The following is a 16,533-nucleotide window of genomic DNA, read 5'->3' on the forward strand; positions in this document are numbered from 1 at the left end:
TCTTAGGGTATTTGTGTTTCTCCGGGTCTTTCACAAACTAGTTATTACGCCCTTACAAGTTTTTGAAAGGGTATCCTCCCTACGTTCCAACTTCTTGCGCAAGATCTTACTGTAGAGAGAACTGTCATTGGTCGACCGCCTTCCCAGTGTTGCCATTGCATTTACATTTACATCTGTGATTTAGCAGACGCTTTTATCCAAAGCGATTTATAAGGAATTTTGCATTTATAGATCAGGAGCAGTTTAGGGGTTCACACTTATACACTTGGTAAGGAGGAGCGGGGAATCCAACTAGCAACCTTCCAACCTCTGGATTACTAAACTTCTTCTCTACCTTAAGCCTGCTGTCTCCGTCACTCATCACATGAGCTTTGCAATGGTGTTCTCAACGACGTTGATGACATCAGATACTAAACAAATCACTTTGACACTCTGTGGTCTGAAATTATACAATAACTCTAATGTGAGCCATTGAAGGTGTAATTGAAGTGGTTGTCCAAGTACAAACTGAGAAAATACATTCCATAATAACTGTCAGTTTCGACAAATTTAGTTTCCCTAGTATTTTTTGAAAAAATGGTTTTCTTAAAAAAAAAAGAGAGAGAGAGAGAGAGTTAAAGTACAAACAAAATATGTATGCAGAGTTCATATTTGGTGATAACGTGGCTTAAAATGTTTCTACCCCCCTCTCTCTTTCCTTCCCTCTCTATCCCTCCCTTTTCCTCTCTCTTCCTATCATCCTCACTTCTTCCCTCATTCATTTCTCCCTCCTCTCTCCCTCTTCCCCCCTCTGTCCTTCACTATCTATTCCTTTTTGTCTCTATTCTCCTCAATCCTTCTCTCTCTCCATCCCTCTCTCTCTACAAGTGGGTCCCCTACGAATTGAATTCGACCACTCAGTGACTTTTGAGGGCATAAGGGCGCAGAACTCTGCTGTCCAGCCTGGGGGTAGCTGGCGTCCTACAAACTGCATTGCCCAACAGAAGGTGGCCATAATCATCCCCTTCAGGGACCGGGAGTCCCACCTCAAGCAATGGCTCCACTTTCTCCAGCCCATCCTTCAGAGACAGCAGCTTGACTACCGTGTCTACATCATCAATCAGGTAGGCAAATATTAGTCCAAATATACATTTCAAGAAAGCACAGAAAATGAATAAGCAAATACTTAATTCATATGGTCCTACATACATAATAATCAGTCAGGATTAATTCCCATTCCCAGTAAGGCTCAGTCAGTCACATAGGCCTACATCATCAATCAGGTAGCCACCCACCTGCTTTCGTGAACACTGGGAAAACGTAAATGGTGAATTCCCATTCGCAGTAAGGCTAAGTCACATAGTGAACAAATATAGGCTATTCGTGAGCAAATGCAGGTCTATTGAAAACAAATTAATCTGGGTTTATTGGCAGTTTGTTTGTCTTTGGTGTATTAACGTCATAAACCTGAGATTGAAGTTCAGCTTTGTTTATTTCACTGGTATGAGCCCAGATGTGTTAGTCTCAATACACCGCTAGTGTTCCTCCCACAATCACTTATCTGTGACTAGGCATGAAACATTTTGGTTTGTTCTTTGTTAGATTTGGGAGTAGGATATTACTTTACGATATTAATAGGTTATTATGTTCACTTTGGCATGTATGCTTCTCTCCTTTTGTATGATTTACATATCAAGAGGAAGACAGAGAGAGTGAGTGTGAGAGAGAGAGAGAGAGAGAGAGAGAGAGAGAGAGAGTGCATGACAAACACCATGACATCATCCGCATAAGCAGACAAATAAAACTTATCAAGACAATAGGGCACAGAGAAAACTAACTAAAACGTTTACACACTTTCAATAACATTTTTTTGTACCATTGCTATGAACCCAGCACTAAAACCAAAGGAAGCTAATGTGGACCACAAGCATTGGTGTTCAACACGGTAAAAAGCATTCTGTTGGTCTAGTGCCCAATTTTTATCAAAAACTAAAACCTCTCCACACCATTTGTCGGTGCATATACATTAAGAAAAAAACTACGGGTGCTCGTTTAACTGCTCTTTTTGTGTCTGAACGTTGCTCCTGGAGCTGAACCTTTTTCCTCAGTGCAGTTAAATACTTGTGGAGGCGCAGTGGCGGTTCTACACGGAGGCCTGGGGTGGCCCGTGCCCCCGTAGACATGTCCCTGGCCACCCCTGCGGCCACCCCTTGCTGACCAAATAAAAAAAAATATGAATTTATTATGATTTTACACCCGAGCGCCAAAAGCGGTACTAATGCGACGCAACGTTCTACATGGGTAAATTAAAGCAGCGCACCAGATCACTGTAGTTTGTTTTGCCATGTGTGGTGCTTGTTGGAGAGAGGAGCTACGATTGAAGTGTTTGGCTCGCTCTCTTTCATTAATGGATCTGGTTCTTAAGAGGAGCTGGTAGTCTAGTCTATAGTGATCATATACAACTGTCTACCGGCTGAGCTGTTGATTTTTCTGCCTTATGAAGACAGGGAAGAAGGACAAATAACCACAGCGCTATTTTCAAGAACCAAAAGATGGAAATATCCTATGCCTGTTGACTTTCCCAGATCTTATGTGTTTTCAAACTGTCATAGACGAACTGAACAAATTTGATTTCATGACGACAAGAATTCGTGTGGGTCATACAGTCTTCCACGATCCCTTTATTAATTCCAGGATAAAAAAAAGAGTCAGTTCTCGTGGCATAGTCGCTGTTATCTGCCAGTAGGTAACATATCTAGCTATTAGCTTGCTTTAGATTCCTGCGCTAGCAAGAAGCCTTTGAATGCTTACTGATGTAGCTAGCTCTTGCTGCTGAGTTTTCAAAGTTGACCTCAATGTTGTAATTGAATGTATCCCATGATCAGGGTGTTTTCACTGCTTTCAACACTGCAACCTACAACAGTTAGCAATACAAGCAAAGGCTTCTTGCTAGCGCAGGAATCTTAGATCAGCAGTAGGCTAGCTAGCAGCTACACAATAACATTTAATGATATGAGGGGCAGATAACATCGCCTGTCATGAGAACTGACTCTTTTTCCTGGAATTAATAAAGTGATCCTGGGTCAAATGCCACAATCACCACTAGTATTTAATCAAAACAGGTTTAATGGGGACCGTTACTTCGGTTTGTCATTAAATGGCAGTCTTCACCATACAAAGACATATGTAGCTACTTAACAGAGTTTTGGTAAACAGTTGTCGTGAATATGAGACTCCTGCTGTCAAATCAGGACCAATCAGAGAAGAGCCCGTCCTGCTTTGGTTCCCGCCCACACAGTGTCAAAAGTTGAATTGATGCTCTGTATTTGCACCCTGTACTGTATTTTTCATTTTCATTTTTTATGGCCCTACCTCTCTTGCACCTGAACTCATTGTTATAATGTTAAGTTAAGTAATACATGTTTATATGTTTTTAAAGTAATTCAAGTTTATAATCTTTAAATATCATTTGTTGCGGGGTTTTTTATGTGCCCCCCTGGTTAAACCCTGGCCCCTCCTTGGCCCCCCTAGTAGAAATGGTCTAGAACCGCCAATGTGGAGGCGTGCAACCTCCTTCTCATTAAAAGCACCCTCTCTTATGTAGCAGAACCATCGTTGATAAATTGAGACCGCTTTGGGAAATAAAACTCAATGTTAACGTTCCTGTTGCCTTTGGTGTCACACAGACTACTGATGTGCTCCACTTTGAAGTACACTGCAAGCTTTTCACCAGATGCGTTCAAACACTCTTACCAGTTAGACACCACAGACTCACTGTCACTCTCATCACTGTTCACCTCTCCTGCCTTCTTAACCTTACTCTTATTGCCATCCACCGGGTCGATCTTTCTTTTGTTCGGATGTTTGAACTCTGTATCCATAGCAACTATCTTGGACAGCGCCCGGAGATGCTTTTGAGTCTGAAGCTCCGTCATCATCACTCGTCCCCACCCCACTTTCTTGTGCTACAGGCCTACTTGTCTGCTTGTCTCGAACTGCTTAAACTGCTTAAAGCAGCAAGCTCTTTTGTGATCAAGTCGTTCACTGTCAATGACGCTGACACAATCGCGTCTGGCTCAGGAGTGCTACCGCTTACAACCACAGGCTCTTCTGAGCTGAGACTTATCAGCTCCGCTTCAGCTGAAGCACAGTCTTTTCCAACCCCATTTTCCCCAACCCCATGTCCTGATGGGTTAGCTTCAGATGACGGGGGGGGGCAGTCGTAGAGGGATTGGTCGTGTTTGTCTCATTCAACCCATTATTTTGCTGTTTTGCGCTTTCACTCCCTTTGGGACAGTCACGAATTACATGACCGAATCCGCCACACTAAAAGCACTTCAAGGCTGAATCCGACGTGACAAACACCACGTAGTCAAACCCATCCACCCTAAACTTCAACACCAGATTCAGTTCCCCTTGGCCATCGTTCAGCACCATATATACCTGCCTTCTAAAGGAAACTAAATGTTTTAAAAGAGCCGATTTACAACCTAGTGGAATGTTCCTAATGGAGGAAACCATCTCGGTTACGTATGTAACCTCGGTTCCCTGAATGGGACCAGATGTAACATTTGGGACATGACACTGTTATGGACCAATCGAAGCACTATCTATTCACGCCGGAAGGCCGAATTGCGACGAATCACCGCCCTGAGCCCGCCCCCTCAGGTACCCTTAAATAGGGGGTGACTACGTCGCTCTTCCTCTGAAGACTCTGAGCAATGAGCCTACCAGAAAATACACGCACTGTGCACGCAACACATGTTACATCTGGTCCCACTCAGGGAACCGAGGTTACATACGTAACCGAGAGAGAGAGAGAGAGAGAGTGCATGACAAACTGATCCGCTGCTTATGAAACTTACACCTAACTACGCCATCCGCCTTTAATACATAAAGGGAGATGAACACATAATTTAGCATATTCACAGGCCACAGAGGATCACAGATCACTCGCCTGCAATACACTCTGCCGGAACCCAGGCTCTGCCACATCCAACATATAATAACTAATAAAGGTGTGGCGAGAGCTCCAGCTTGCTACCTTGCAGATATCATCAACTGACACACCCTTAAACAGGGCCCAGGATGAAGAAACCCCACAGGTAGAATGCACTCGGAGCTTCTCCGGGGGCACCAACGACTTGAATAAGACATAGTGATAGCCTCCACCAGCCAACGGGAGAGGCTCGACTTTGCCAGATGTTTGCCTTTGGCGTTTGCACCAAAGCACACAAATAGCTGATCAGATTGCCTGAACATACTGGTGCGCTCCACATAAGTGCGCAGAGCACGCACCGGACAGAGCTTATGCAAACGCTCCTCCTCCGCTGATGCGAAAGGAGGGGGCAAGAATACGGCCAACTCAATTACCTGGTTACGGAACGGAGTTGTCACTACCTTAGGTGTATATGCTGCGTTAGGCCGCAATACCACCTTGTCCCCGGCAATCGAAAACTGAATGCACGACGGGCTGACAGACAGTGCTTGCATGTCACCAACGCGCTTCGCTGACACCAGCACCAGGAGCAGCGCAGTCTTTAAAGACACCAACTTAATGTCTACCGTTTCCAAGGGCTCGAACGGGGGACCCGTGAGCGCCCGTAACACAACTAGCAAATCCGCGCAACGGCGGCAGCCGGCATCGAACCCAACAGTTTTTGACAGAAAAGAGATGTGACTTTCTGCCCCAGTCTGAACTGTTGCACACATGCCCTGATGACATCTATTCGTGCCTGAGGCAGACCGACCGTCTTTGAGACGGAGTTCACTGTCATGCCTAGGAAATGAGCAGTCTGCTGTAGGCATAATATGCTCTTTTCCCTGTTGACCACGAATCCGCGGTGATGCAGGTGCACCACCACAAGATGGCACTCTTGCACCGCCTCTGCCACTGAGCGAGACGCCAGCAGCCAATCGTCCAGATAATTGAATAGGCGAATGCTTACTTTTCTTAACGGGGCAATGGCAGCTTCCACGCATTTTGTAAAAACTCTCTGAGCTAGGGATAGACCGAAAGGGAGGACGTGGAACTGGTATGCCATTCCGCCGAATGCAAATCTCAGATATCTGGGATGTCTGGGATGAATCGGTATGTGAAAATACGCATCCTTTAGATCTATTGTGACCAGCCAATCGCGTGGCTTTATGAAATGAACCAGACGGCGTGGAGTTAACATTTTGAACTTCAACGGCATCAGTGCTTTGTTCAACACACGTAGATCTAATATAGGGTGATAATTCCCGTCCTTTTTCGGGACGAGAAAATATCGGCTGTAGTGGCCTGAATCTATTTTTTCTGGCGACACTACGCCTATAGCCCTCTTTACGAATAACTCGTCTATCTCCTGTTATAGGAAATTAACGCGATCTCGTGGCACCATTGATTGTATGACGCCCCTGAACTTGGGAGGAGGTCTGGCGAACTGCAGTGTGTAGCCCACCAAGACCGTCCTCAGCACCCAGGGCGAGACTGCGCATGCGCGCCAGCTTACTACGAGTCTGCCAGGCTGGGAGATAAGTTGAATTTGTCGGGACCTAGCCCGCTCATGACCAATCTGTCTAAGCCTAGATCTGCCCCCGCTCCTAGGGAGGAGGGTGAGATCTGGGGTTTCCACCTCATGGTTTGAATACGAAATTGTCTACACAGGAAGCTTACTCAGAGAGAGAGAGAGAGAGATATAGAGAGAGATAGAGAGAGAGAGAGAGATGAGAGAGAGAGATATAGAGTGAGTGATTGTCAGGCCAAGACAGCCAAACAGATAGATTTCTGAATGTTTGTGACAGAAAGAGAAAGGATCACAATACAGACTGAATGGAAAACAGGGGTGCAAACTCATGAGGGATGAAAAAGGTGAAAACCATGCGAAGCCCCTAGGGGGGTCCGGGGCATGCTCCCCGGGGAATATACAAACTCCTCGGTCAATTATTCCTCCCCTTTAATAATACCAATTGGTATTGTATATCGTTGGAAAGCCTGATTAGTCACCTTTACAACGAGGTACAACTTGTAAGGATCGTGCATTCGTGGAATGAGCAACACAGCTCAACACAGCAACACAGCCCAACACAGCTACGTGTGGGTAGCGGCCCAAAATGTTTTGCCAAAATCCCCTGCAATATTCTTCTGTTGGTTTTCACTCTTGCTTTGAGTTGCTTGGTGGATTGAATGATTCTCCAACAGTATTAAGGAAATAACAACACATATTGGCCATTTTTACACTATATTCATTTTACACTGTCAGGGACCTCAGTAGCGTGTGGAAGATCCATGCGCAGCCACAACAGCTTGGCACCTCCTCCTCATGCTGGTCATCAGCCTGGTCACACACTGCTATGGGATGGCATCCTATTCCTGACCCAGAATTTGTCGCAAGTCAGCCAACATGGTTGCGTTGGTCACTCTGGCACGTACAGCACGCCCAAGCTGATCCCACAAGTATTCAATTGGGTTGAGGTCTGGACTCACGGCAGGCTATTCCATCCTCTCCACTCCCAAATTCTAGAGGTACTCTGTGATGATCCTGCCTCTGTGGGGGCGAGCGTTGTCATCCTGGAGGATGGAGTTAGGTCCCAGATTCTGGAGACATGGGATCGCCACTGGCTCCAGAATCTCATTCCGCTATCCCACTGAATTCCAACAGAAGAATATTGCAGGGGATTTTTGCACATTTTTTAAGGGCGCTACGCACACGGTTAGCTGTGTTGCTCATTCCACGAATGCAAAATCCTTACAAGTTGTATCTCGTTGTAAAGGTCACTAATCAGGCTTTCCAACGATATACAATACAACACCAATTGGTATTATTAAAAAGGAGGAATAATCAACCAAAAAAAAACGTTTCCCAACTTTTTTTGAGGAGTTAATTAGACATAAGAACATTTTGCACATTTTAAAGTTCAATGCATCAATCTGGTGCACTTTTACACTGTGTCTGTATGTCTGTGTGTCTGTGTCTGTATGTGTCTGTGTCTGTATGTGTCTATGTCTGTCTGTCTGTCTATGTGGAAGAGACACAGTTTGTTTAAGCACTTTACCTGGAAAGCAAGTGAGCAGAGCCCACAGCAGCACACCACAACAGGATGATATCGTTGTGTATCTGACCATGCTGTAAAAGCCCACATGTAGTCACAATTGCACCGTGTACAGTGGAACAAGTAGTCACAGTTTTCAGATGAATTTCAATGCACATTGTGTAAAATAGATAGTGTGAAGGAGAGTGTATAGAAAGTTTTAAGATTTAAAGAATTAAATGTGATTTATGTTAATCAAAGAACGTGTATGTTGCTTAACCCATTTAGGCCTAAAGCGCCTGGAAAAAATGCCTGTTAAACCTATAGGCGATTTCAGAAAAGCCCCCAAAACCTGAAGTTTTTCTAGAAATTCAGCAATTGTGTCAACGCCTACTACATTACTGATTTCTCAGCCCCTGTAACAGATAGGAACACAATTCAAAAAGTATTTGAGAGCTTACACCTGTGGCTTTCATGGGAATTTGAATTTGTATTTACAAATATTTACAATATTTACATACACCTTCTCAAAAGTAAACAAAATATGTAAAAGTGCAGGATCAGCACAAAACAGTAGAAAAAAATGTAATAAGCTATATGACAAAGTATATAACAAAGTGAAATAAAGTATATAACTATATAATTATAAATATATAATTCTTTTAGGGAAAGTTTTAACTTTTGAGTTGTTTACTTTACGTTTTATTATGAGCAGAAGGGAATACGATTAACATCTATTTTGTTGTCCGTGTAGTTTTTACATACCAGGGATATTTAATGCTCATTTAGACACTATGGATGGAGAATGGACCTGACAGTGTCAACCTCTGAGTTGTTTACTTGTTGTATTATGAGCAGAAGGGAATAAGATTTTGATCAACAATTATAACTATTTTGTTGTCCATGTAGTTTTTACATACCAGTGATATTTTTATGCTCATTTGGATACTATCACTGAGATACAGGTGAACTAGTTTAGTGTCAAATATTCCATTCAAAGGGAAAAAACAGGACTAATTCAAATAAAAAAAAATAATAATTTCAAGTACATCTTATTTATCAACTGATAAATACTGTATGCTGGGCTGAAATGGAAGGCAACCAAAGCATTCACTATAATAAAGTCAAACGAGGATTCAGTAGCATTAACTGATTATAAACAACATTCTATAGGGACTGATTATTGTTTTGAAATACTAGAATATATAGTAATGCAAAGAATAGAGAGATGTCGATATAATTCGCTCGTTCACACTCTTGCTCACTGGAGAAAGTTTTAACAACATAGCAAGCTAGCTTAGTGTTAATATAGCCCTCTATGATACCATATTCCCTTTCATTTACCTCGAGTAAACCTACATTTAAGCAAGTAACAATCGTTAACAACTACAGATAACCATATTCTGTAACTACCAGTACTCACAACTCACTCCATGCCTAATTTACTTTGAGCTATAATCCTGGCTGTCGCGGAGGAGACGTTACTTAGCAAAGCGAGAAAGCCAACGATTTTTTTTTTAGGCTACTAATGGCAAAACATTTAAGGCACTATCACATGTCTATTCTGATGCATTTCATTGGCCCAGAGGCCGACACTTTGGGCAAAAACCCCCCTTATACAGAAAAACGACACAAACGCTTTCCCGGCCTTAAAGGTAGAATGACGCAACAGCGCTCCCGGCTTTAATGGTAGAACAGCGGTAATGCTTTCCCGGCTTAAATGGGTTAAGGCATCTGGAATGAAGGGGAAAAAAAGAATAGAAGGTCTCACCTGAGGTCTGTTTAAAGTGTGTGGCGGTGTCTATCCATCTCCTCACCTGTTGTCTGTGGCCAATACCTAACACCACACTTACAGTAGACTAAGTTAAGCCTATGTAAAAGGTCCAGGTGTCCATGGTGACTATCAGATAGGTGACGGGGCAATCAGAGAATAACCGCCAGGGAGAGACACATGCGCATACATGCACGCACGCACAGACACACACACACACACACACACACACACACACACACACACACACACACACACACACACACACACACACACACACTCACACTCACTCTCTCTCTCTCTCTCTCTCTCTCTCTCTCTCTCTCTCTCTCTCTCTCTCTCTCTCACTCACTCAGTCACTCACTCACTCACTCACTCACTCACTCACACACACACACACACACACACAAGCGCACGCATGGAAACACACACACACACACACATTCAACTCTCTCTTTCTCTCTATCTTTCTCTCTCTATCTCTCTCTCCATCTCACACACACACACACACACACACACACATACCTCAATCCTTCTCTTTATCACACACACATGTACATACTAGCACATTAACATAAATATGCACATTTAGCCACTATTTCACAGTAACCACACACATTTTGCACACGCACATATACACATACCTTTCACACACAAGGCATATGCGAGAGGTGTTAAGAAGTGTGTGTGTGTGTGTAGAAGTGTGCCTATGAGTGTGTGTGTGTGTGTAGAAGTGTGTTTGTGTGTGTGTGAAGAAGTGTGTCTGTGTGTGCTCACCTCTACCCTCTGCAGTGACTCTGCCAGACTTGTCTTCTCATTCTCCTTGGTCATCACTCCAAACTCCACGAAACCGAACCCTGTCACATCCTTCCCATATACAGGGCTCTCAAGTGTCACGCATTGAGCGTGACAGTCACTCATTTCGGTCTTTTGTCACGCACTCCCGCCACACATTGTATTTCTCACGCTGAAAAAAAAACCCTAGGCTATTTAATGTTCCGCCGCGAGCAAACATGACCTGGTCGTGCTGCCCACACCATGGAGGATACAAGCACGTCTCACCGAATACCCTGCAGTTCTTCTGTAAGGTGCAACTTATCAGCCAATCAAAAAAAAAGAAATGGGCTACACAATAGCCAATCAGAAAAAAACGTATATTTTATATCTGGGTAAGATTCAATCCAGCAACCAATGAAAATAAAGTATCCTGGAATTGCGCGCGATTGATCTTGTATATGATCCAAAGTGATCCATGTCACCAGTTCACCCAAACACTAGACTGTCCTTTTTGCCTATGTTTGTGTTTACGACGTTTTTAGCAGGGACGTGCGGTCAGAGGAGGCAGAGCATATATTCATATTTCTCTACTTATCTGTATGGGTGTAATTTCTGCATCATTCCGATTATTCCGAGCATTTTTATTATCAAAATCGCTGAATTTGCGCATTTCCAGTTCCAGAAAACAGGGACCACCGTAGTTATATTTTCCCTAGACAAAATTAAATGAGCATTGGTGGGAGGGCTACATACGCTAGCTTGTAACTATTAATATCTTATTTGACACGGTGTAAAAGTTCAATTAGCACACCGGTTGTACTTGTAGCTGTAGGCCTATAGCCTCTTAAAACAAAAGTCTGTTGAGTATTAAGCCGCATAACTTCTATTACTTTTAAAAAACGTTTAAAAGTAATAGTATTAGACAATAAAACAACGTTTTTTTCAGTTCTGGTCAGATGACAATTTTTAAACCATAGGCATATATACATTTCTATTTTTTTTAAACTAGAGATCGGAATGACGTAATCACTTCCGATTTCTGTGCCTCACCAGCTACGAACCTCACGGCACGTCACTGGTTTGTATGCCTTTGTCTGTGATTTGTCTAATACAAGTACGCAAACTTTGCAAAAATTAAATAAATATAGGTTTGTTTTGCTTTTTTAATAACCTTGTATTATGTCTTGTCCTGTCTTACTTACACCCCATGGCCTTAAAATCAAAGTCTTCTAAAACAAAATGCTTTTCAGTTATTTTTGTCTTTTTCCACAGGTCTACAGAGTGACATTAAGATATTTAACACAATGCCACAATAAATGACCTCAGCATCAGAGATGTCTCACCTCATGACTGGCACCTATCTTCCTGCATAGTTACTGAGATAAAGACAACACGAAGTGACACAACGTCTACGGGTGGGGTGGTATAACGTGACTGAAAGCAATTCATTTTGATTGAGCCCTTTCTTTGTTCCAGCAAATAATTTCTGGAACAGAACTAGTCGGACCAGTGAGATAAGTTCCAACGTTCCAAAAACCCTACTGGCTTCCAGCACACGTACCATCCTTTTATTTAGTGTATTATTATGTTCTTGGCTCAAGTTCAAAAATGTGTTTTGATTACGTGTCTGGCTGGGGGGGCGGCGTGGCGGGCGGAATGCGGAATGGGAGCGGGTCGGGGGCTTGACGGGGGGATAAGTCACTCTTGCCTGTCTTCAAAACTTGAGAGCACTGCATATAGATACCTGAAACACCAATCACAAGTTGTTCAGTGTTGAGAAAAAGTGTGAATTATTGAAAATGAAGACCAAGAGGGGAACAGATGCAGCCTTACTCTAGACGACCAACCTGCCAGAAATGTCAATTATTTTCAATTCATCATTCTTTCAATTCTTTTCAATTCAACACAGAAAAACAGCCTCCTTGGAGTCAAAGACACATCAAAGCTGGGCAGAACTATATAGCAGAAGAAGAAAGAATACTGATTAGATCCAGATACAAGTCACCTGAACATGACTGTAGCTGTTGTGCATTGATTTTGATTTCCGAACCATATTCTTTGACCTCAAACTGAGCAGTGACATTTTTCTGAGGCGTGTTTGTGGGCGTGTGTGTGTGTCTTGCAGTATGGAGAAACGACGTTCAACCGGGCCAAGCTGATGAATGTTGGCTTCACATGGGCTCTGAAACAGTACGACTTTGACTGCTTTGTCTTCAGCGACGTGGACATTGTCCCAATGGACGACCGGAACTTATTCAAGTGCTACAATCAGCCCAGGCATCTCTCTGTGTCTCTGGACAAGTTTGGCTTTCGGTAGGCAGTTAGTTTGATGTACTGCCCATAGCATTGTCAGGGATTATGTTGCTACAATAATATTACAACAACAACAACAATAACAAACTAGCGAAATGCTATACTGCTGTGTCACCTCTTTTTTTGCAAGTAATGCCGGAATGATGTCATACAATTCTACAGCTATTCATAATGGTCACTTCAGTTCATTATTACATGGAACCAAAAAGTTGCCAACATTCTAACGACATGCTCACTTGTGATCCCGCTCATAGACATAATATATACAGTATATATGTCTATGATCCCGCTCATCAAAGGGTTAAATCGCTTCCTGTTCTTTGCTCTGTTGAGGCTTCCGTATTCTCGGATCTTCGGAGGAGTGTCAGCCATGACCAAGGAGCAGGTCACGAAGATCAACGGATATCCCAACAATTACTGGGGCTGGGGAGGGGAAGATGACGATGTCTCAAACCGGTAAACAGAATAACACACACACACAACACACACACACACACACACACACACACACACACACACACACACACACACACACACAAACACAACAAAAAGTGTATAAAGCAAACACACTTTGTCATCCCCTCCCTCTAGTCTGTCCATCAGAGGTATGTCCATCTCCAGACCTGACTCCATCATAGGGAGGTGTCGTATGATCAAACACGGCAAGGAATCCAACAACCCAGGCAACCCAAAAAGGCAAGTCCCGTCATGGTCACGACACGCACAGGCATACACACATACACACGCAGAGAGACACACACACACACACACATACACACACGCAGAGACACACACACACACGCATACACAGGCACACACGCATACACACACATACACACACATACACACACATACACACGCAGAGACACAGACACACACATAGACACACGCAGAGACACACACACACACACACACTCACACATACGCGCAGAGACACACGCATACACACGCAGACACACACACACACACACACACACACACACACATACACACACACACGCATACACACGCAGAGACACACTAATGCTTTATTCCCTGATGCATTCTCTTTTTGTGTCTGGTGCAGGTTTGATTACATAGCACACACTGGAGAAACCATTGACCGGGACGGTCTCAACTCCCTGCATTACCAACTCCTGAGCGTAGAGGATCATCCGCTCTACACCAATGTCACAGTGAACATCGGTACGCCTTGACAACTGAAAACACGTACTGCTGCAAGGACATCTCTAAGTTTACCATATCGCCTTGAGACAACTTGAGTGTCCCACCAAGCTGCCTGGACAGTACTACTGACACTTTGACAGGTTGTGCAGTTTAACTCTTTAGTGACGGCCCCTTTAAATTTCGGTCACTCATGACTGGTCATGTATTTTGTTACATTCTTGTTCTATTTCACTCAATCTACGTTCCCATGGTACTGAAAATGATGTTTACAGTTGTCAAATCACAAGGGAGTGTTTATTTTAAATACCCAGTCTCAAATACCATTGGTTTAGAGACGTTTTATAGAAAAAATATGTTGACGTCGCTAAATTACCAACATGGCGTTTGCTAGCCAAGTCTTTACTTTCGATCAAGCAGTTCAACTTTGTTTACAAACGGACAATAAAGATAATGATGCAGATAGTTCCACTGGTGGAATGAGCAATGGAGAAGAGCAAGAGGTTGACAATAATAAATTATTATATATTTCTATACTTGCATTTTTTTTGTTATTTCTCGTATATAACTTTGAAGTTTGCTATATATTATGATATATCAGCCTAAACATTCTTCTTATCTTGTGGGGGTGGATATTCACCTATCAATATTCATGTTACTTGTTTTGTGTTGCAAATTTTCATTGCAGTGTCCAAGGGGAATATCAACCACCACAAGATGAGTCAAGTTTAGTTAGTGATTTTGAAAGTGATCCTGGGTCACAAAAAACGTGGCATAGGACAACCACATGGCAGAGGACAGCCATGTGTAAGAAGGGCTAGGGGTAGAGGAAGGGGGTTCAGCAGAAGTGATAGAGCCAGAGTAAAATGTGTAGCACCTGGCCCTAGTCTTGTTGATGACAATAAAAGCTATGATGACCCAGACACTACAAATATTCTGCCACCCTTTTGCTCCACGGCGCCCACCAGGAAACTATTTTCTTAATCCAACCCTGAGCAATGACCACAGCTTTGGACTTTTTCAGGCTCTTTTTTTACGCCAATATACAAATTATTTGGCTGGAATTTGTTGGTTAGCCAACCCTATCATGGCAATAAAGAAGGAGCCTAGAGCGAGACCAACCCCCGTGTTTTTTATAAGCAAACAGTAGATTTCAGTTTACCACTAACTACAACTAAGGACTACACATTCCTCAATGCATAAGTCCCAGGTCTTCTGAGAAGACTCAAGCCACATGTTTTTAATTGGAGTTAGATCAGGGGACTGGGATGGTCATGGCTAAAACTTGATTTTGTGTTTTGAAATGAATTTAATTTGTGCTTTGGATTGTCGTTCTGCTGGAAGATCTAAACACGACCACGTATTAACTTCTTCGCAGAGACAGACAAATTTTAAAAATCACCTGGTAGTTCCTGGAATCCATAACGCCATGTATGCGAACAATACTGCCAGGGCTTTTGTCAGGGAATTTTCACCCTTTTACCAGGACTGTATTACCTCAGAATTAAGACTCACACAACCAAGAATATAGTTAATAACAGACGTTTACTCTGGCTCAGAGGAATGACGTTGCTTGAATCTCTTCAAACAAGACACTGGCCTCTCCTTCAAAATGCCTGCTGCTTTATTCAAAATAAGATTCACATAGGTTTAAACATGAAGACACTCCCAAATCCTTTGTTCATTCATTTCGCTCCGGACAGTCTTCCACTCTGTACCAGGTACCAAGACAATAAATCAGCCTACCCTAAACATTTCATGACATGTAAGTTAACCAGGCCAGTGGGCCTCTTTCGTACCAGACACGGTCTTCTCCTCTCAACAGGAACACAGACAAAGCATAAGAAATGCATATAATAATTAGAATAACAATAGTAAAACATATCATGATAATTCCTATATAGAATATTTCTTTCACAGCTTTTAGAAGAGAAACAGCCCCACAGTATCATGGACAAAGTTCAAAGTTCAAAGTACTTTATTTGTCATTGCCACAAATACAACGAGACAGTAGAGGCAACCAGACTTCTTACACAGCTAAATAATAATAAATAACAATTAATAAATAGATTCATAAATATCATACATAAAATAATAATAGTAAAAATAATAATGAAAATAATAAAAGCAATATATTTCCATACCTCCATATTTCCATATTACAGTATTTCTCTGTTCCTAAAACACATTTTTTCAAAGCATGCCTCGGTTTCTCTTAGCTCTAAACACAAATCCCAAAACCACTCACACAAAATGCAAAACCCTTTATATCACCTGCAAAAGGCCACTTTGGTTTCAAAGCACTATTATGTCACCTCAAAAGAGCATTTTGTTTTCAAACAACAAACACAGACCATTATTTGAGTAGACATTCTAAGCATTGATTGAACACTGATGTGCTCACTTGAAAACACTACTATGAAATGGGAAAACACTAGTATGAAGGCCTTATCAGGAGTATTATGCCTTTTCATCTCCAGTGTTACTGTACGCTTTCTCCTGTTGTAAAATATTGT

This window comes from Sprattus sprattus (assembly GCF_963457725.1).
Source record: "Sprattus sprattus genome assembly, chromosome: 6".
Classification (NCBI taxonomy): domain Eukaryota; kingdom Metazoa; phylum Chordata; class Actinopteri; order Clupeiformes; family Clupeidae; genus Sprattus; species Sprattus sprattus.